The sequence below is a fragment of the Lissotriton helveticus genome, chromosome 1_1 (assembly GCF_964261635.1).
Source record: "Lissotriton helveticus chromosome 1_1, aLisHel1.1, whole genome shotgun sequence".
Classification (NCBI taxonomy): domain Eukaryota; kingdom Metazoa; phylum Chordata; class Amphibia; order Caudata; family Salamandridae; genus Lissotriton; species Lissotriton helveticus.
Genome location: NC_136057.1, coordinates 503,888,992 through 503,911,978, shown reverse-complemented (window position 1 = coordinate 503,911,978; position 22,987 = coordinate 503,888,992).

Below are 22,987 nucleotides of genomic sequence, written 5' to 3'. Positions count from 1 at the left end.
AGTACCGCCAGCTCCGGCGCATAGGGACAACCCATGGCTGTCCCCTTGATCTGGATGTAGAACTCATTCTCGAATTTGAAATAGTTGCTCCGTAGCGTGATTTCTGCTAGTGACACAATAAATGACGTGGGTACCCTGTGTGGTCTCTCACGCTGGTCCAAATAAATTTCAATCACTTCCAAAGCCTCATCTTGAGGAATTTGGGTGTATAGAGAGGCCACGTCTAGTGTTACCATCAGTTGTGTATCTACATCAAATGGGTTCCCCTCAATTTTAGTGATAAAATCCGTAGTGTCACGAAGATGTGACTTGACCTGCACTATGCACGGTTTTAAGAAAAAATCGATATACTTCGATACTGGCTCAAGTGCAGAGTCACAGCCCGAAACAATCGGGCGGCCCGGGGGTACCTGGGCGTTTTTGTGTATTTTGGGCAAAAAGTACAACACCGGTGTTCTGGGTAATTTCTTATTCAGGTATTCGTACTCTCTAGGTCCCAGAAAGCCCTCATCCAGCCCAGCTCTTGATAATCTCTGGATTTTATCTTGAATCGCGTTTAAAGGGTCTTCCATGGATGGCCTGTACCAATCGCGATTATTCACATGTGCCTGACCTTCTGTAAGGTACATGGAGCGTGGCCACAGCACAACCGCCCCACCCTTATCAGCCTGTTTTATTATGATCGATGTATCTGATTTCAAATCGCTGATTGCTGTGGTCATTCCTTTACTGATGTTATTTTTCAAAAATCTTTTCGTTTTTTCCAATTTAGTGAGCGATGATAAGACCGTTTGTTCGAAAGCAACTATTTGTTTAGGAATGTTTTGGGTCGGTGTAAACCTTGACTTAACTCTCAAACCTGTGGTTTCACTGCTGGATGTCATTTCGGCAGAAGCAAAGAAGGCCTTTAATCGTATCTTCCGACAAAAGTTCAATGCTTCCAATTTAAGTATTGTAAAATCCGTTTTTTTGTTAGGGACGAACTTGAGGCCCAGGCCCAAGAGCATCTCCTCATCTTTTGTTAGCTGTTTTTCAGAGAGGTTAACTATAGTTGACACATTTAGTTGCTGTAAGTTTTGTTGCGGGTGCGCTTCTCCCATGGTTGTTTGAAGCGGACGCGCGATTGCCCGCCCCTGGCTAAAAAAGAAGAAGAGGAAGAGGCCGATGTAGCACCTCGTCTTTTGGAATTATTCTGCCTAGAGTCGTTAGAGGAGTCAGATGAGGTTGTATCGGAAAAAGTAAGAAATCTATTCCTTGATCTGCCTTGATGAGATGAAAGTGCCCCCCGTGACTCGCCTGACGTATAAAAATCTTCTTTAAGAAAGGGATACACTTGTTCAAGTTTAAAGGATTTAGAATCCCTGTCAAATTGAGAAGATTTAATGGTAAGAGTGTTGTCCTTAAAGATCGCAATTTCTTTCTCAATTTTATCAAGCAGCGCTTTAGCCTCAGTCACAGTTTGGGTATCATTAATGGCTTTAATCAATTCCTCAATTTCTGACTCCTCTTTGCTGCAGATGCGTTGTGCTGTCTCAATGGTATGCACCATTAGATCTCTGCTGCACTTGGTATTGATTTGACTAAATCCCTTCTTATATTCTGTGTCTTCTGTAAAGATGACCGGGATATTCTTCACCTGAAGGCCCCACGGTATAGTCCCTGCTTTAAGGTGTTGTAGCAAAAAATGGCCGTGCAGTTCTGTGCGGAAATGTTTTTTTTGAAGACGTATCAACTTATCAGCCTCATTTTGTTGTTTTGCTGAGGTACTGAGGGTGATCGAGGAGAATGGAGAGGACGCAATGAGGTTCTGTATATGGCTTTCCGTGAAGGACAGCGTATCTTTGTCTGCCATGCTATGCAGGAGGCAGATCTCCTGCTCAAGAATTAATCACTATTGTGAAATGTAGGAAAGACAAATGTTTGTCAGTCCCTACCCACTCGGGTGATTACCCGCTCAAGGAATGAAGGCAACTGGGGGTTGGGCCCACTGGGAAAGAGGGTAGGTCGGGCCACTAATAAATGCAGAAAAATGGGGATTTTACCTATGCCTCTGTTATAAATGAACCAATGAATGCTGAATTGGGTAAACCAAAATTTATTAGTTTATCCAGACTTTCAAGTCTTTTGAATTCATTCGTTTTTGAATTATTCAGTTATTTTAGTCTAGGCACAACAAAGAACATCATCAACTTCACGAATTGCCATATACTCTACAATACAAAATTATTCCACAAAAAACAAAAACTGTTACAATACTAGAAACATTACTACACAAATGATAATTACATATATATACAATTGCAATACCAAAGTGCTCTTAATCACAGTGAAACATGGAGCTGTTACTCAATAATGCAGTCTCGATCCTGATTATTCACCAAACTTTTAAACAAAAAGATGTACCGAGTATCTCAACCCAATACAACATACATCTGCTTCTGTGCAAATTTAGAATTGTTCTGCAATAATCACAATCAAATGAATGTAAAAAAAGTGAACAATGCCGACGCGTTTCGAGTCCCTTGGATGAATCAAAAGACTCTCATCAGGGCTGTCAAAGTCTGGTCCATGGGAGCTATTTATAAAACACAAAAACAAGAAAAACTTTATCTATCTCGTCCTCCATCCATTAATTATTTACAAAAGAATTTCTCCCCAAGGGGGGAGTGCAGCATACCTGCTGAGTTCGAGTTCCAGGGCTGCACTTATCATACACTGTGGTCTATGCCGTGGGTACTCACTGCAACAAAGTGAGATTGTTTTAGCAAAAATCTATGTTGCTATGAAACCATAATAATGAGGCCAGCACAAGGGCAGTGTTTTACCTTTCGCGTTTTGGTGCCGCCGTCACGTTTATGTCACAGCCACCGGTGGAAAAATAATCCTCACGCGGATCACATATTCTAAAATAATGTGAATGACAATTAGCAGGCTCACACTCAATGTGTTTGCATTAGTTCATTGTTAGAAAATGCTCAACTGACTTACTTTGAGTCCGCCCTGAAGCGGTTCACCCCCGCTATGGATTGACGAATGTACTTGATTTCTGTGGAAATACAAGTAATGCGAGCAGGTGTTAGCCATGGCTGCGTTGTGGCGCCGAACGCACCAGCTGTCTGATTCTTTGGGCCTTACAAAGAAGCCTACCTTATCCTGTCTTTCACGGGGCTTCTCTATGCCGCTACCGATGTTCCAATTGATTCGAATTCTGAAAGGACAAACAAGCGGTGCATGCGTGTGTTAAACTAACCGCATTGTCCTACATGGCAAGCCGATTCTCATATACATTTCTGCACTGCACAGAGGCTTACCTTATTCCTCGTTTTGTATAAACATCTTCCCCACAACAAACAGTGATGGCTCAAACGCCTTGCAGGTCGCGCGTTTGTTTCTCCAGCATTGAGAACAAAGTCATGTGATCGTCATGTGACTTGTGAGGGTGTGTGGGCCAGGGAGATGGCTTCTGGGAACGGTAGTCCTTCATGGATGGGGGTTGCTGCCTATTGTTTACATTCTGTTGATTTCACTCAAGCAATTAAGCCCATTATTCACGCTATCGAACTTCATTATTAGGTAGGCTTCCTTTTGAAGTAAGGCCATTTCAACATTTGGATGAAACTTAGGATCAATCCAAAACAAAATCGTCCACCTGAAATCATTTTCGCTGTGGTTACAGCTCACAAAATGTTCCACCATGGGCGCAGTCAGCACTTTTTTCTTTATCCGTGAGCGGTGCTGTGTAATTCTGACATTGGCCGCCTGAGTCGTTTTTCCTATGTACACCTTGTTGCAGATGCACACCACAGCATAGACCACATTTTTAGTTCTGCAATTCGTGAATACATCATGTCTCCATGTCACATCATTATTGGAGAAAACATTTCCTTCAAGTGTTGCCGCACAGGACACGCAATTGCCACATTTGCGATGCCCGCAGATGGGTTTTAAATTCCATTGGGAAATCCATTGTGTATCTACATCAAATGGGTTCCCCTCAATTTTAGTGATAAAATCCGTAGTGTCACGAAGATGTGACTTGACCTGCACTATGCACGGTTTTAAGAAAAACAAAATACACAAAAACGCCCAGGTACCCCCGGGCCGCCTGATTGTTTCGGGCTGTGACTCTGCACTTGAGCCAGTATCGAAGTATATCGATTTTTTCTTAAAACCGTGCATAGTGCAGGTCAAGTCACATCTTCGTGACACTACGGATTTTATCACTAAAATTGAGGGGAACCCATTTGATGTAGATACACAACTGATGGTAACACTAGACGTGGCCTCTCTATACACCCAAATTCCTCAAGATGAGGCTTTGGAAGTGATTGAAATTTATTTGGACCAGCGTGAGAGACCACACAGGGTACCCACGTCATTTATTGTGTCACTAGCAGAAATCACGCTACGGAGCAACTATTTCAAATTCGAGAATGAGTTCTACATCCAGATCAAGGGGACAGCCATGGGTTGTCCCTATGCGCCGGAGCTGGCGGTACTTTATATGGACCAATATGAACACCGTTTCATATATAACAACAATCCATTCAGAGACAATATACACCAATGGTTACGATATATTGATGATGTCTGGCTCCTGTGGCAGGGGAGCCAGACCCAGTTAGATCAATTCCATGATTGGCTTAACTCTCGACATAGTGATATTAAATTCACACTGAACTCTAGTCAACATAAAATGACTTTTCTGGATGTCACAGTAGGCAGTAGCGAGGGAATGCTATTTACAACAATCCACAAAAAAGCAACAGATAGAAACACAATCTTGCATTTCAAAAGCTCACATCCACAATGTTTAAGAGAAAATCTGCCCTACGGGCAAATGCTAAGGATAAGACGTAATTGTACGAATCTATCTGATTTTGAGACACATGCCTCCCTATTTTGTAGAGAAATGGCAAATAGGGGGTATCCAAAAAAGCTGCTCTCGCACACGAAGAAACGAGTAAGGTTCATCCCGAGGGACTCTTTGCTCAAAGTGAAGAAGAAGGAGGAGCTTGAACGATTGGTCTGTGTGTCGACCTACGGCCAGCACACAAACCAATTCAAGCGTATTATTTTAAATAACTGGCATTTACTTGAAACGCTGGACCCTCCCCTTCAAAAACCAATCTTCGCCATGTGCAAAAACAAAAGCCTAGGGCAACATTTGGTTAAAGCAGATAGTTTTATCCCGAAGCCAAAAAGTGACCTTATTTCCCAATGGAATTTAAAACCCATCTGTGGGCATCGCAAATGTGGCAATTGCGTGTCCTGTGCGGCAACACTTGAAGGAAATGTTTTCTCCAATAATGATGTGACATGGAGACATGATGTATTCACGAATTGCAGAACTAAAAATGTGGTCTATGCTGTGGTGTGCATCTGCAACAAGGTGTACATAGGAAAAACGACTCAGGCGGCCAATGTCAGAATTACACAGCACCGCTCACGGATAAAGAAAAAAGTGCTGACTGCGCCCATGGTGGAACATTTTGTGAGCTGTAACCACAGCGAAAATGATTTCAGGTGGACGATTTTGTTTTGGATTGATCCTAAGTATCATCCAAATGTTGAAATGGCCTTACTTCAAAAGGAAGCCTACCTAATAATGAAGTTCGATAGCGTGAATAATGGGCTTAATTGCTTGAGTGAAATCAACAGAATGTAAACAATAGGCAGCAACCCCCATCCATGAAGGACTACCGTTCCCAGAAGCCATCTCCCTGGCCCACACACCCTCACAAGTCACATGACGATCACATGACTTTGTTCTCAATGCTGGAGAAACAAACGCGCGACCTGCAAGGCGTTTGAGCCATCACTGTTTGTTGTGGGGAAGACGTTTATACAAAACGAGGAATAAGGTAAGCCTCTGTGCAGTGCAGAAATGTATATGAGAATCGGCTTGCCATGTAGGACAATGCGGTTAGTTTAACACACGCATGCACCGCTTGTTTGTCCTTTCAGAATTCGAATCAATTGGAACATCGGTAGCGGCATAGAGAAGCCCCGTGAAAGACAGGATAAGGTAGGCTTCTTTGTAAGGCCCAAAGAATCAGACAGCTGGTGCGTTCGGCGCCACAACGCAGCCATGGCTAACACCTGCTCGCATTACTTGTATTTCCACAGAAATCAAGTACATTCGTCAATCCATAGCGGGGGTGAACCGCTTCAGGGCGGACTCAAAGTAAGTCAGTTGAGCATTTTCTAACAATGAACTAATGCAAACACATTGAGTGTGAGCCTGCTAATTGTCATTCACATTATTTTAGAATATGTGATCCGCGTGAGGATTATTTTTCCACCGGTGGCTGTGACATAAACGTGACGGCGGCACCAAAACGCGAAAGGTAAAACACTGCCCTTGTGCTGGCCTCATTATTATGGTTTCATAGCAACATAGATTTTTGCTAAAACAATCTCACTTTGTTGCAGTGAGTACCCACGGCATAGACCACAGTGTATGATAAGTGCAGCCCTGGAACTCGAACTCAGCAGGTATGCTGCACTCCCCCCTTGGGGAGAAATTCTTTTGTAAATAATTAATGGATGGAGGACGAGATAGATAAAGTTTTTCTTGTTTTTGTGTTTTATAAATAGCTCCCATGGACCAGACTTTGACAGCCCTGATGAGAGTCTTTTGATTCATCCAAGGGACTCGAAACGCGTCGGCATTGTTCACTTTTTTTACATTCATTTGATTGTGATTATTGCAGAACAATTCTAAATTTGCACAGAAGCAGATGTATGTTGTATTGGGTTGAGATACTCGGTACATCTTTTTGTTTAAAAGTTTGGTGAATAATCAGGATCGAGACTGCATTATTGAGTAACAGCTCCATGTTTCACTGTGATTAAGAGCACTTTGGTATTGCAATTGTATATATATGTAATTATCATTTGTGTAGTAATGTTTCTAGTATTGTAACAGTTTTTGTTTTTTGTGGAATAATTTTGTATTGTAGAGTATATGGCAATTCGTGAAGTTGATGATGTTCTTTGTTGTGCCTAGACTAAAATAACTGAATAATTCAAAAACGAATGAATTCAAAAGACTTGAAAGTCTGGATAAACTAATACATTTTGGTTTACCCAATTCAGCATTCATTGGTTCATTTATAACAGAGGCATAGGTAAAATCCCCATTTTTCTGCATTTATTAGTGGCCCGACCTACCCTCTTTCCCAGTGGGCCCAACCCCCAGTTGCCTTCATTCCTTGAGCGGGTAATCACCCGAGTGGGTAGGGACTGACAAACATTTGTCTTTCCTACATATCACAATAGTGATTAATTCTTGAGCAGGAGATCTGCCTCCTGCATAGCATGGCAGACAAAGATACGCTGTCCTTCACGGAAAGCCATATACAGAACCTCATTGCGTCCTCTCCATTCTCCTCGATCACCCTCAGTACCTCAGCAAAACAACAAAATGAGGCTGATAAGTTGATACGTCTTCAAAAAAAACATATCCGCACAGAACTGCACGGCCATTTTTTGCTACAACACCTTAAAGCAGGGACTATACCGTGGGGCCTTCAGGTGAAGAATATCCCGGTCATCTTTACAGAAGACACAGAATATAAGAAGGGATTTAGTCAAATCAATACCAAGTGCAGCAGAGATCTAATGGTGCATACCATTGAGACAGCACAACGCATCTGCAGCAAAGAGGAGTCAGAAATTGAGGAATTGATTAAAGCCATTAATGATACCCAAACTGTGACTGAGGCTAAAGCGCTGCTTGATAAAATTGAGAAAGAAATTGCGATCTTTAAGGACAACACTCTTACCATTAAATCTTCTCAATTTGACAGGGATTCTAAATCCTTTAAACTTGAACAAGTGTATCCCTTTCTTAAAGAAGATTTTTATACGTCAGGCGAGTCACGGGGGGCACTTTCATCTTATCAAGGCAGATCAAGGAATAGATTTCTTACTTTTTCCGATACAACCTCATCTGACTCCTCTAACGACTCTAGGCAGAATAATTCCAAAAGACGAGGTGCTACATCGGCCTCTTCCTCTTCTTCTTTTTTAGCCAGGGGCGGGCAATCGCGCGTCCGCTTCAAACAACCATGGGAGATGCGCACCCGCAACAAAACTTACAACAACTAAATGTGTCAACTATAGTTAACCTCTCTGAAAAACAGCTAACAAAAGATGAGGAGATGCTCTTGGGCCTGGGCCTCAAGTTCGTCCCTAACAAAAAAACGGATTTTACAAAACTTAAATTGGAAGCATTGAACTTTTGTCGGAAGATACGATTAAAGGCCTTCTTTGCTTCTGCCGAAATGACATCCAGCAGTGAAACCACAGGTTTGAGAGTTAAGTCAAGGTTTACACCGACCCAAAACATTCCTAAACAAATAGTTGCTTTCGAACAAACGGTCTTATCATCGCTCACTAAATTGGAAAAAACGAAAAGATTTTTGAAAAATAACATCAGTAAAGGAATGACCACAGCAATCAGCGATTTGAAATCAGATACATCGATCATAATAAAACAGGCTGATAAGGGTGGGGCGGTTGTGCTGTGGCCACGCTCCATGTACCTTACAGAAGGTCAGGCACATGTGAATAATCGCGATTGGTACAGGCCATCCATGGAAGACCCTTTAAACGCGATTCAAGATAAAATCCAGAGATTATCAAGAGCTGGGCTGGATGAGGGCTTTCTCGGACCTAGAGAGTACGAATACCTGAATAAGAAATTACCCAGAACACCGGTGTTGTACTTTTTGCCCAAAATACACAAAAACGCCCAGGTACCCCCGGGCCGCCCGATTGTTTCGGGCTGTGACTCTGCACTTGAGCCAGTATCGAAGTATATCGATTTTTTCTTAAAACCGTGCATAGTGCAGGTCAAGTCACATCTTCGTGACACTACGGATTTTATCACTAAAATTGAGGGGAACCCATTTGATGTAGATACACAACTGATGGTAACACTAGACGTGGCCTCTCTATACACCCAAATTCCTCAAGATGAGGCTTTGGAAGTGATTGAAATTTATTTGGACCAGCGTGAGAGACCACACAGGGTACCCACGTCATTTATTGTGTCACTAGCAGAAATCACGCTACGGAGCAACTATTTCAAATTCGAGAATGAGTTCTACATCCAGATCAAGGGGACAGCCATGGGTTGTCCCTATGCGCCGGAGCTGGCGGTACTTTATATGGACCAATATGAACACCGTTTCATATATAACAACAATCCATTCAGAGACAATATACACCAATGGTTACGATATATTGATGATGTCTGGCTCCTGTGGCAGGGGAGCCAGACCCAGTTAGATCAATTCCATGATTGGCTTAACTCTCGACATAGTGATATTAAATTCACACTGAACTCTAGTCAACATAAAATGACTTTTCTGGATGTCACAGTAGGCAGTAGCGAGGGAATGCTATTTACAACAATCCACAAAAAAGCAACAGATAGAAACACAATCTTGCATTTCAAAAGCTCACATCCACAATGTTTAAGAGAAAATCTGCCCTACGGGCAAATGCTAAGGATAAGACGTAATTGTACGAATCTATCTGATTTTGAGACACATGCCTCCCTATTTTGTAGAGAAATGGCAAATAGGGGGTATCCAAAAAAGCTGCTCTCGCACACGAAGAAACGAGTAAGGTTCATCCCGAGGGACTCTTTGCTCAAAGTGAAGAAGAAGGAGGAGCTTGAACGATTGGTCTGTGTGTCGACCTACGGCCAGCACACAAACCAATTCAAGCGTATTATTTTAAATAACTGGCATTTACTTGAAACGCTGGACCCTCCCCTTCAAAAACCAATCTTCGCCATGTGCAAAAACAAAAGCCTAGGGCAACATTTGGTTAAAGCAGATAGTTTTATCCCGAAGCCAAAAAGTGACCTTATTTCCCAATGGAATTTAAAACCCATCTGCGGGCATCGCAAATGTGGCAATTGCGTGTCCTGTGCGGCAACACTTGAAGGAAATGTTTTCTCCAATAATGATGTGACATGGAGACATGATGTATTCACGAATTGCAGAACTAAAAATGTGGTCTATGCTGTGGTGTGCATCTGCAACAAGGTGTACATAGGAAAAACGACTCAGGCGGCCAATGTCAGAATTACACAGCACCGCTCACGGATAAAGAAAAAAGTGCTGACTGCGCCCATGGTGGAACATTTTGTGAGCTGTAACCACAGCGAAAATGATTTCAGGTGGACGATTTTGTTTTGGATTGATCCTAAGTATCATCCAAATGTTGAAATGGCCTTACTTCAAAAGGAAGCCTACCTAATAATGAAGTTTGATAGTGTGAATAATGGGCTTAATTGTTTGAGTGAAATCAACAGAATGTAAACAATAGGCAGCAACCCCCATCCATGAAGGACTACCGTTCCCAGAAGCCATCTCCCTGGCCCACACACCCTCACAAGTCACATGACGATCACATGACTTTGTTCTCAATGCTGGAGAAACAAACGCGCGACCTGCAAGGCGTTTGAGCCATCACTGTTTGTTGTGGGGAAGACGTTTATACAAAACGAGGAATAAGGTAAGCCTCTGTGCAGTGCAGAAATGTATATGAGAATCGGCTTGCCATGTAGGACAATGCGGTTAGTTTAACACACGCATGCACCGCTTGTTTGTCCTTTCAGAATTCGAATCAATTGGAACATCGGTAGCGGCATAGAGAAGCCCCGTGAAAGACAGGATAAGGTAGGCTTCTTTGTAAGGCGCAAAGAATCAGACAGCTGGTGCGTTCGGCGCCACAACGCAGCCATGGCTAACACCTGCTCGCATTACTTGTATTTCCACAGAAATCAAGTACATTCGTCAATCCATAGCGGGGGTGAACCGCTTCAGGGCGGACTCAAAGTAAGTCAGTTGAGCATTTTCTAACAATGAACTAATGCAAACACATTGAGTGTGAGCCTGCTAATTGTCATTCACATTATTTTAGAATATGTGATCCGCGTGAGGATTATTTTTCCACCGGTGGCTGTGACATAAACGTGACGGCGGCACCAAAACGCGAAAGGTAAAACACTGCCCTTGTGCTGGCCTCATTATTATGGTTTCATAGCAACATAGATTTTTGCTAAAACAATCTCACTTTGTTGCAGTGAGTACCCACGGCATAGACCACAGTGTATGATAAGTGCAGCCCTGGAACTCGAACTCAGCAGGTATGCTGCACTCCCCCCTTGGGGAGAAATTCTTTTGTAAATAATTAATGGATGGAGGACGAGATAGATAAAGTTTTTCTTGTTTTTGTGTTTTATAAATAGCTCCCATGGACCAGACTTTGACAGCCCTGATGAGAGTCTTTTGATTCATCCAAGGGACTCGAAACGCGTCGGCATTGTTCACTTTTTTTACATTCATTTGATTGTGATTATTGCAGAACAATTCTAAATTTGCACAGAAGCAGATGTATGTTGTATTGGGTTGAGATACTCGGTACATCTTTTTGTTTAAAAGTTTGGTGAATAATCAGGATCGAGACTGCATTATTGAGTAACAGCTCCATGTTTCACTGTGATTAAGAGCACTTTGGTATTGCAATTGTATATATATGTAATTATCATTTGTGTAGTAATGTTTCTAGTATTGTAACAGTTTTTGTTTTTTGTGGAATAATTTTGTATTGTAGAGTATATGGCAATTCGTGAAGTTGATGATGTTCTTTGTTGTGCCTAGACTAAAATAACTGAATAATTCAAAAACGAATGAATTCAAAAGACTTGAAAGTCTGGATAAACTAATAAATTTTGGTTTACCCAATTCAGCATTCATTGGTTCATTTATAACAGAGGCATAGGTAAAATCCCCATTTTTCTGCATCCTGGAGAAGCACAACATCTGCCCTAGACCTCCTGATAAAGTTGTTCACCAGGCCTCGTTTAATATTGCAGCCTAGGCCGTTAACACTCCAGGTCAGTACCTTAATGCCCTCCCCGTAGGCAGTTCCCCTCTCATAATCCCCCGTAGTCATGCTGGTGGTGAGTAAATGTCGCACCCTGTAGCACCCTCAGTGGTGTCTGGCGTGGGATAGAAGCCAACAGACGCCTTGATGTGTCAGTCAGTAATAGGTAGCCTCTGACGGTTCGTGTCGGGATGTGTCGCCTTTTGTGTGTGACCGCCCGGGATACAGTTGTGATGCACAGATGGAGTGCCTCATTTCCCCTTCCCCCCCAACTCCCCCCAACTCCCTCGCCCTCCCCCATACCGCTATCCCCAACCTTCTGCTTCAACATAGCTGAATACCCCCATCTGCCCCCCAACCCACCTCCCTCCCCTTTCAGTCCCATCTCACTGCAAGGCAGAACTGTCAGTAGGAGAAGGTCTAGCGCCCTCCCCAAGGTCCCCTCCCTTGCAACCTACTCTAACAGATTCAGTGCAAACATAGAGTGCATTCCCAAGAATAGTCTGAAGAGTCAAAGGCAGGAAATGCGTACAAAAGAGTCTGTATCTGAACCAGGTCAATACAAAACATGCAATACATTCCCCATGTAACAATCACGTGAGCCAAAATTAGGAATGTGCTCCAAAGAAAGTCTGTAACCAATGTAAAGAATAGGTGTAAGGAGGGTGCATCAACTTGCGTGTCTCCGCTGCGTCGAGCTGCAATCTCCGCTGCCCTGTAGTCCCCTGTATTAGGACCGTGAGTCCTGTGTGTCTGGTCTGAGATCAGTCGTGTGCCCTGATGCATCCTGCTCCAGCTCCCGGATCGCTGTCTCCAGTGGGTGGACGGAGCGCGCAGCTCCCTCCTCTCCGTCTGACGAATGCACTTCTGAGTCTTCTCTGTCACCTCCTTCCGATCTGGCAGTATTATCTAGGCATCTGAACCTGGAGCCCGTCGCGCCGCCCCTGCCGGGTGAGGCCGATTGCCCTCGTCGTCCGTCATTCGGGCCCCTTCCAGGGTAGGGTGTCAGCCTCCTATTTCTTTGGGCCCTCTCTCGGTGGGGTCTCGGCCTTTCCCACTATGGACCGCTCGTAGCCGGCCTGTCTGACCCTCCTCTTCTGTTGTTGTTCTCCTGCCTGTGGAGTATGGGTCACTCCTCCAGCCATTGCCAGGCATCTTCCCGGTGATTAAAGAAGAGCGCTTTGTCCTTATAGATTACCTTCAATTTTGCCGGGAAGAGCAGCATATAGGTAATGCTCATGTCTCTCAGTTTTGCTTTGACCGCGTCGAAGGAGCGGCGTTGTTTCTGTACTTCCTGGCTGTAATCCGGGAAAATCATAATGTTTGTGTTCTCAATGCGTATCTCTCCCATCTTTCTAGATTCTCTTAATATCAGATCTCGGTCTGCGAAGTTGAGAAAGCGGGCGATAACGGGCCGAGGTCTCGCACCCTCCGGTGGTCTTGCCAGTAGGGCCCTATGCGCCCTTTCGATGATGAAGCACGTCGAGAACTGCGCTGCCGGGAAGGTTGTTGCGAGCCAGGCGCGGAGGAAGGCCGCCATGTCCGCCCCCTCAATTCCTTCTCTAAAACCAACAAAGCGTAGATTATTGCGTCGCGCCCTATTTTCTGCATCGTCCACCTTCCATTGTAGCTGGCGATGTGAGGCCTGGAGTTCCGCCATATCTCTCCTTAGGGTGGTGATCGAGTCTTCCGCTTCTCCGCCGTAGTCACCCTTTTGTTTAACTTCCGGAAATCCTGTCGCAGTAGCGTTACTTCAGACACAACCTCACGGATTTTTACTTCCAGGGCCGCCCGCGATTCCTGAATATCCGCCCTTGATGCCTGGATGGCTGCCATCAACAAGTCCGTGTCCGAGCGCACGCCTGGCTCCGCAGGCGAGGTCTCAGTGGGTTGCCTTGGCGCTGCAAAGTTGTCCATTGGGCCCTGCTTGGGTGGTTTGGCAGCCGTCTCTCTCTTTCCCATGGCTGACGACGATGAATGACGAGCCTCCCGTGGAGCTGACACCCCCTTCCACCACCACTGAATTTTCTCGGGTCCGGGTTCCAGCACCACGCAGCTGCAGCCTCCCTCCGCTCCCCGGATCCTTTAGGGCCAAGTGGCGTTTTGAGTAGGGTATATCGTTTCTCAGCCTTTCCAGGGCCCTACACGCCTCCACATGGGCCGATCACTGTGCCGCAGCCTCTCCCCTCGGGTCCCCGTGCCAGGCAACAACGCAATCAGGTTCTGCGCTCGGTAGCGTATGCCTCCGGCCCTCTCCCATCCACCTCTCCTCACCAGCCCTGAATTATAAGGCAGGGAGTGGGAGCCGTGAATCTGACCCGGCGTCTAGTCCTCCCGGCCCGCCTCACCGGATTCAGCCTGTAGGTATGTATGTGTACAGGGCGAAACCGGCTGCCGGTAAGTTCAGGCCCTCTGACTGTGGTGCGTCTTCGGTGGGGTCGATCCCATTCACCCCCAGGCCCTAGTGATAGATAGTCCTCAGGATGGAAACGGGGGCTGGGGGGGGCACACCGCAAAGCACGATCTCGGGTGCAGACCGCTCCCGTGCCACACCAGTCGATGCAGTCCGGACGCCTCTCAGGCACGGGGCCACTCTCCCCTCTCTGTGTGCAGCTGCCGGCGCCTCAGGTCAGCCCGGGGGGTCGGAGCGCCGGGCGTGTTCTGGTCTCTCTGGCGGGTGGTCCTGCCGCCCGGTCCGCCGTCCCGTTGCGAGCCGCCTCCGCCCGTATGTCTCACTGCCTCCCCGGGGATTCAGATGCCGCAGTCGGCGTCCGAGACGGGGCCCCTCCCACTTCAAGTGCTCACCGTTCCGGGGCCCGGGGCGCCCATACACCTTGCCGGGTGTCCCTCAGTCCACCGTAGGCACTCGGCAGTTGTCTCTCCCCGCGGCGGTAGTTCCCAGCGGCTCTTACGGCTCCCGGTAGTTTTCCGTCGGGTTACGCCGCGCCATCTTGGTGTTCGTGGCCGGGCCAGGTCAGTCTCCGCTCTGCTGTTTTGGGGGCAATCACGCTGCTTTACCTAGCGGATATTACGCCCAGGGGAGCACAGCAGTCGGACAATCTCCGTGGAGTCGGAGCAGAGTCTCAGGGCATTAGTTTAACGTCGGATTTAGCGCAGCCCGATCAGAGCTGCGGTAGAACACGTCTTAGCTGGCCATGCTGCTGGCCACGCCCACGACCGCCCAACTTTTAAGAGGGCGGTCAGACCGCCATAGTCATAATTAGGCCCTAAATCTGCCCAGTGCCTAGATAAATTCAATATGACTTTGCGTAGTGTAATCTAGTGCTTATGCTTGTGTTTGCTTTGTTCGACTCAAGATGGCAGGGTCTGCCCAGACGTGGGTCCCTTGTTCACTTTGCCACTGGATTCAAGCTAGCCTGGCTGATGAGGGCTGTTAGCCCGAAACCGGTCCCAGGATGCTTGTTTCCAGTCCAGGGAAGACATGGCTTGGCAGTTCAGGCTGGACTGTTCCCATAAGGCACAGGATCAAGACTGATTTGCATATAACTGTGTCTGAACTGAAATGCTACTAATGGGCCTGAAGCCATCCACTGAAGTAGCCTTGTAAAACATGCCTCAGGTCTGCCACCACAAACATTATACTGCCATTTCTACAAGGCAAAATAAACCTTTTGCCGGGCCTGAACCTTTCTTTTCAATTCTTAAACGTCACCCTGAAGGTAAGCCATAAAGGCTCAGAGGGCAGGGCACATTGTATTTAAAAGGTAGGACATACGTACATAAGTGTTACAGGTCCTGGCAGAGAAAAACTGTGAAAATTGTTATTCACTACTGTAAGGTCTGTCTCTCCCATTGACTAACTGGATTGCCTTATTACATTTAGTAAGTGATAACATTTGATTGGAAGCAGATTGAGCGACGGTATTTACACTCAATTGAATTGCAATGCAATTTCTTTCTTTGCTGGCAAAGTCAGATTTAAAGTCACAATTCTGAAAAGGTTACTTTTAGAAAGTTTCTGCGCAAACAAGTGATAGACAGAATACTGAATAAATCATGTATTCCCCCAGTCAAGAGATATGGGTTACATTCATAATTTGTTGCTCACTATGCCACCCCAGTTTAGACCCAGCCATAGGCAAATCTTTTTTGACCCTGTTCCTCATGGGACCAGTCCAGCCCAAAAATAAGGGTTTAGTTGCCCACTCTGAGGGCGCTGACTGTTTGGCCGGCCCCAGGGCCAACCAAACCACTCATACGCACTCTGCCTTTTCTACACGGTGTGCCAGGTGTACCCAGATGTGGGTCCCGGGCTCACTGTGCCATTGGATGATAGGTGAAACCCCGAAACCAGTCTTAGGATGCTTGTTTCTGGTCCAGGGAGGACCTGGCTTGGCAGTTCGGGCTGGACTATTCCCATGAGACACAGGGTCAAGACTGATTTTCATATGGCCAGGTCTAAACTGGGATGGCTTGGTGAGCAAAACAATGATGGATTTAACCCATGTCTCTTGACTGGGGGTGAATGTTTTGATTTGTTTTGCATTCCGTCCATCAATTGTGTGTCTTTTCCTTTTCTGCATATAGGCTGCATGCAGCCTTTATGGAGAAAAAGGCCTTCATAGACGCCTGTGTGGTCGGCGTCCCAATCAATCACAACTTTGGCTTAGGGGAAGAGGGATGCTGCCTGCTGCCTGTGAGGTACGATAACGGTTTGTGCAGTGCACACCTGTGTATTAAACTAAACTGAAAATCTTTTGACCTAAATAATCAAATGTTTGTTCTGGGCGTGCTGGGCGGGGAGGAGGATGCTACCCTCCGTGTTAAACTATAGAAAAGAACCTTCAAGTGTCATCAGTCACTTGACCCTGCCCGCACTGCTGGTGGCAAATTAATCAGAACATATGCATGTGCTCTCTTAACACTTTTAATATGTTACACATTCATTTGAACAAAAAACATATTGAAATTTTCGCACATTCTTGTGTTTGTGAACTTTCTATTCTTGTCCACTACATTTGTCATATAGAACAGAAAATAAACACATATACATGTAATCAATAATATTTAATTGCAGATCTTGAAACAATATTGATGTTATTGCGAGTCCCAATGCATTTCGGGATTGAATCCCTTCTTCAGGGGAACTGAAAAAGATATAAAAATGATATCAACAAATGCCATTATTCAGCACATTTAATGGCGGAAACGGTCACAATTTTTAATGCTGAGTAATTTATGCCGGAGCTTCAAACTGAAAAATATAGCCCAAGTGAAAACTATGAAAACAAAAGAAAGTAAAAGCTGTGAAAACACCCTGTGTTTAAGGTGAACGAAGCCGTAAGCTACTTACCAACATTCTTGCTACTAAGATAGAATGCATCTTTAGGGTCGACAAACAGAAACTGGCATCTAAAAAATACAAAGATGTGTATCTACCAACTGGATATAAGTCATCCGTATCTAGAGTCACCCTGTAAACAATAGACGTTTCTCAACGTTCTCTGCCTTGTAATAAATGCAAAAGCTAGACATAACACATAGTAGGCTATACTGCTGAGCACCTATCATGAATAAGTTCCAATCTAACTCAATACGTACTGGCCAAATACCCGCCATACGTGATGGTTTAAAGTGATCCAACTCAGACAAAATGATCGTTGACCAGTAAATCAACACATATTAGGCATAAGAATTGTAAAACTTCTATGCCACTCCCTTTTTGTGATGTACTCAATTAATCAATGTACCTTTGCCAATCACATCTTTGTTAGGCAAGAATCTTGAGTTTAAAACAGCCAAACAGGAATCGGTGATGAAAACAACGATGTCAAGGACCACTACACCTTCGTCTTTTCATGCGACATACCGTAGAGAACTAATCTCTAAAAAGTAAAATACACTCTGATTAAAGCACACAGACATCGGGTTTTAGAACAGCAAAACATATTTCAATAGAATCACTCGTTACCTTGAACTCAAAAAACACTCTGCCGCGTCCCCACTTGTTTCCGTACAAATGCTCCTTCAATCACAGTTCCCAGTCTCCTGCAACCGAATGTCATACCCGGAAAAAAAACTAATTAGACGAGTGCTCAACTCGTGCTAGGCTACTCACAAACATTCCTTACTATCTCTTAACGTACCTCCGATATTATTCTACGATGCTCTTCATATGGCCAGGTCTAAACTGGGATGGCATGGTGAAGTTTGAAGTTTGAAGTTTAAAAGTTCTTAGTAGAGCGCACTGTGACCAAGCGGCTTCCTGGCGCTGGGGTTGGACTAAGGAACTCAGAGGGTAGCCATGGAGGAGTTAGCAGGAGTACGCTTGGGAGAAAAGAAAAGTTTTAAGTGCCTTACGAAATTGTGAATAAACAGAAATGGACCTAATGGACAGCGGAAGGCTATTCCAGAAGCGAGGAGCGAGTACTGAAAATCTGGTGCCACCAGTTCTGGTCTTTCGGAATCGGGGAATATTGAGAAGGGATTGGTTAGAGGAGCGAAGAGAGCGACTGGGGGTGTAGGGGCTAATGAGAGAATTAATGAACCAAGGGGCAATACGGGCACGAGCCATAAAGGCAAAGCAGCCCATCTTAAAAAGGGACCTCTGACAGATGGGGAGCCAATGAAGGGATTTCAAGAATGGGGTGATGTGCTGAAATTTAGGGAGGTGATGTATGAGGCGGGCTGCTTGATTCTGAATAGCCTACAAGCGGCAAAGTTCAAAGGCCGGAATTCCAACATAGAGGCTGTTCCCATAATCTATGCGGGAGAGAATCATAGCTAGCACAATGATTTTAAGGGCATCAGGGGAAAAAAAACGGGAAACTTTCCGGATAATCTGGAGGGACAAAAAGCAAGAGGAGACCACTGAGCTAACCTGGGCATGCATGGAGAGGTCCCGGCTGACTTTGATGCCCAAGGTCTTGGTGAGCAAAAGAATGATGGATTTAACCCAGGTCTCTTGACTGGGGGTGAATGTTTTGATTTTGTTTTGCATTCAGTCCATCAATTGTGTGTCTTTTCCTTTTCTCCATGTAGGCTGCATGGAGAAAAAGGCCTCCATAGACGCCTGTGTGGTCGGCGTCCCAACCAATCACAACTTTGGCTTAGGGGAAGAGAGGAATGCTACCTGCTGCCTGTGAGGTACGATAATGGTTTGTGCAATGCACACCTGTGTATTAAACTAAACTGAAAATCTTTTGACCTAAATAATCAAATGTTTGTTCTGGGCGTGCTGTGCGGGAAGGAGGATGCTACCCTCCACGTTCAACTATAGAAAAGAACCTTCAAGTGTCATCAGTCAGAGCAGAGCAGCACGAAAAAAAAAAATACAATTTACCCCCCCCCCCACCCGCGTGACCTCCTCCCTGCGCAACCCTTCGGTCCCCCACCTGCGAGTCATGCCGGCCGCGACTGATGTAAAACTGTAAATATAAATGTCCTACTTTTTAAATAACATGCTTCCGGCCCTATGGGCATGTAGGGCCTACATTAGGGGTGGCCTATTAGTATTAAAAGTGAGGGATAAGGGGGGCATGACCGGGCAAGATGGCCGAGCGGAGGTAATCCATCTCGGCTCCTGGTCTGAGCTTGCATCTCGAGGGCCCAGCAGCGGATGGACATCGCCCTAATGACCACCGAAAACTCCGATCAGTAGCCCACGATCTAGAGCCTGCAGAGCAACCCAGACTGAGGCTCGGGCTCCCGCTATAGTGCTCCATTATGACAGAAGCAGAGCGGCCAGGGAGCACCTCAAAATGGCGACTGCTGTCCGCCCGCAACATGAAGGCTCCCATCAGAGGAGATGGTGAATGAACACCCCATGTTGAGGGTTCGCACGGAGACTGTGTCCTACCTGCAGCGACGATCTGGCGGCTACGGAGCTGGCACCGGGGCAGATTGTCAGAATTCGCCACCCTGGTAAGCTCATCAGGTGCACTGCAGGCGCGCCGCCTCCTTTGATGGCAGAGAGAAGCACGGGCAGGGCGGTGTGAGAGCGGGAGATCTGTCCGGGCGCCATCGTTGGGAGACTCTTGCTGCCTGTCTGGCCCCTCCGGAGCTTCACGCCTGACCTTAAGATGGCGGATGATGTGAGGACAGATCTCACCAGCTAGGCTTTGCCCCTTCGATCTCAGCAACCCTCCTCCCTAGCAGCATCAGAGGGCACCTCTTCTGGATGAGCTAAGGCTGGGCACTGCGGCAAGTACAAGAGCATATGGCAGTTGACCCCCAGACTCCCTGATCAATAAGCATGACTCGCCGGCTGGCCATAACCCCTTTTCAAAATCCGGGCCGGCTCCCCAGATGGCAATGGGGGTGATTAAACCTCCTACTGTGTGGTTTACTGTATGCACAGCGGAGCTTCACAATGGGAGCAGACCCGGGGCTGCTGGGCCAAAGAAAAGCTGAAACACACCCTTGGAGCTGAGACATCAAGAGCGGAGGCCGGCAGTGGCATTGTCCATGAGGGGTCCAGTCCCCTAAACGGAGGATACCCACATTCCCTGGAGAGGGAGGTCGAACAATGGGGTGAACCCCTACCACCCTGCCCATTACTAGCACTCTGCATTGAAGACCGCAAAGATGGGAACAACATTCTGGGTGCCTATTGTTCCTGCCAGTGCATTGGGGAGTAGCGTGTGGCCCCCCCTATGTCACCAAAGAAGACCTCAAATGAAAATTTGAATAAAGTCTTCGACTTCTTTTCGCCAGCGGATAAGCGCCTGCAGTCGGACTGGGACGACTCCACAGACACCATGGCCCTCACAAAGGAAGACCTCATGGCATCCCTACGAGATTTTAAAGCGGAGCTCCGGTGAAATAAAAGCCTCCATTGAGCAGCTAAAATCCGATCTAAATGCTTGAATGGCCACACTCCAACAAGATCTGGACTCTGTGGGCATCAGGATAGTAGACTTGGAAACACAGACCCAGGATATTGACCACCGAACCTCAGAAACACAGGAGAAACTGCGGACCCTCCAGGAACAACTATACCAACACCAATTAAAATCCGAAGACCTTGAAAACAGGGTGCGGAGGGACAAGGTACGAATCCAAAACCTGGAGGAAGGAGCAGAAGGGACCGATCTTGAAGCCTTCCTTGAGGGACTCTTTGTAGAGATTATAAGCCCACAAAAGGAAGTTCTAATTCTATACTAAACTATATTGCCCCTTTATTTTTTCAGGGTTGTACCTTATTTTATTTTATTTATTTAGTAATTTTTTCTAATTTCCTTTCATGTTTAAACTTAAGGTATCTAGCCGCAACCCTATGCTCTATTAAATGGCATTAAATGGTATCGCTATGCTGCTGCAGTGAGAATGATTGCAATAGCCCGATTTAGACTAGAGACCCTGATCCGAACCCTGCCTTATAAGACCTTATTAAGCCCTCTTACTGATAGAATCCAGCAGCTCATCCGCCTCCTGGATTGATCTTAAATGGTACATCTTGTTATTGTACATAACCGGGAATTTCAACTGAGCAACTGCACCTAACATTTTTAACTTTTCATGCTTTTTTCCCAGTTCCCACTGCCTGTCCAGAGTCTGCCTAGAGAGGTCAGAGCGAACTTCAAAGGAAAAGTCTTTGGTCTTCACAGACTTCGTTTTTCAGTGCCAGATTCAATATCTTTTCTTTTAACGCATAAGTGAGGAAGTTTATTAAGATCTTCCTGGGTTTTGCTCTGTTTGGATTCTTACGGAAGGGGTCCCTGTGTACCCTCTGTATGTCAAGATTTATTCCGTCTTCGGAGTCTTCAAGCTGTAGGGAGGATTTAAGCAGTGAGATAATATATGATCTTAGATCAGAACCTTTGCTTCCCTCAGGAACATTCAAAATGCGTAGGTTATTTCTGCGTACATTATTCTCCAAAGCCTCCAATCTATCCCGCAGGTCCGCCTCTTCTTTTTTAAGCACCATAAATGTCTTCTTTCAGTTCAACCACGTTGTTTTCAAGGGTAGCCGTTCTAGAATTCAAGAGATCTACTTTTTTCTCAAGGGATTCACAAAAGCTTCTTATTTCCCCCTGGTTGGCCGCGGAGACCGTGAAGCCCTTCTTTATATCTTCCGATAATGTGGTAATGAGGGCTTCTAAGGCTGAAGGTGAAGAAACATCCCCGGACCCACAAACGAGACTAGCCGAAAATGTAATCTGGGACTGTGTTAAAGTGCTACCAGGCGGGCTAGAGGGACTAGGAGGACTCGGAGAACTAGAAGGACTTATCATGGTGGCCAGAGATTCTGAGACCACGCTGGGGTTCACCTGCGAGGAGCCCGAATCTGCTTCTGTTTCTTGTTCTGGCTCCATGTCTTTCACCAGCGGAGGTGAAATTGGTATGATACTTGGCACGTCGAGACTCTCCCTGTGGCGCCCCCCTGTGTGGTAATGTGCAAAACCTCAGGTAGCACTCTAAAATATGAGCGCAATGAGGGGATGATTTTGCCTAAGGCGCCAACAGGGTTATGCTTAGACCTCCTGGGTTTAACAGATCTGGCCTTAACTTGGTGGGTCTGAAAGGCAGAGGTGCTACTTAAAGTCTTCTTGGGGTTAGACCATTCAATCGCATTTCCCCTCGTTGCTGGTCCGTTTTAGTTTTCTCCGTTCCCCCTCATTTCTATGATTGTCTCTGTTACATCCCCTTCCCCGACCGTAGCAGGAAAAAAAATAAAAGAGAGAGTGGAGAGTAAGAAGCGCAGGATCGTTATGGGTCTTGTGGTGTTTCTACTGCCGGATGAGTGATATGCATGTGGTGATTGTGTGTACCTGGCTGTGCTGTCTATGGTGGTTTGTGCGAGGAAAGGTAGTTGTCTAGAGACTCCCACATGTTTGATTGTCTGTGCGTCTTCGGTGTGTGTTTCGCCGTTATGGTGTCCACCCCCCTCAGGAAGGTGACCCAGTTGAACCAGGCTCTGAACGTGGCTTTCCCTGTGTCCTTCCAGTTGTACAGTACCGTTTTGACCGCCGCTGTCAGTAGCAGGTCAATCAGGTCTCTGTCTTCTTTTGCTGTGATTGAGGGAGCCATGAACCCTATTGCTAGGCTGTGAAAGTCTAGTTGTAGTGCGGCCCCTGTGATGTCGTTTATCAGTGTGCCAATCTTGTTCCAG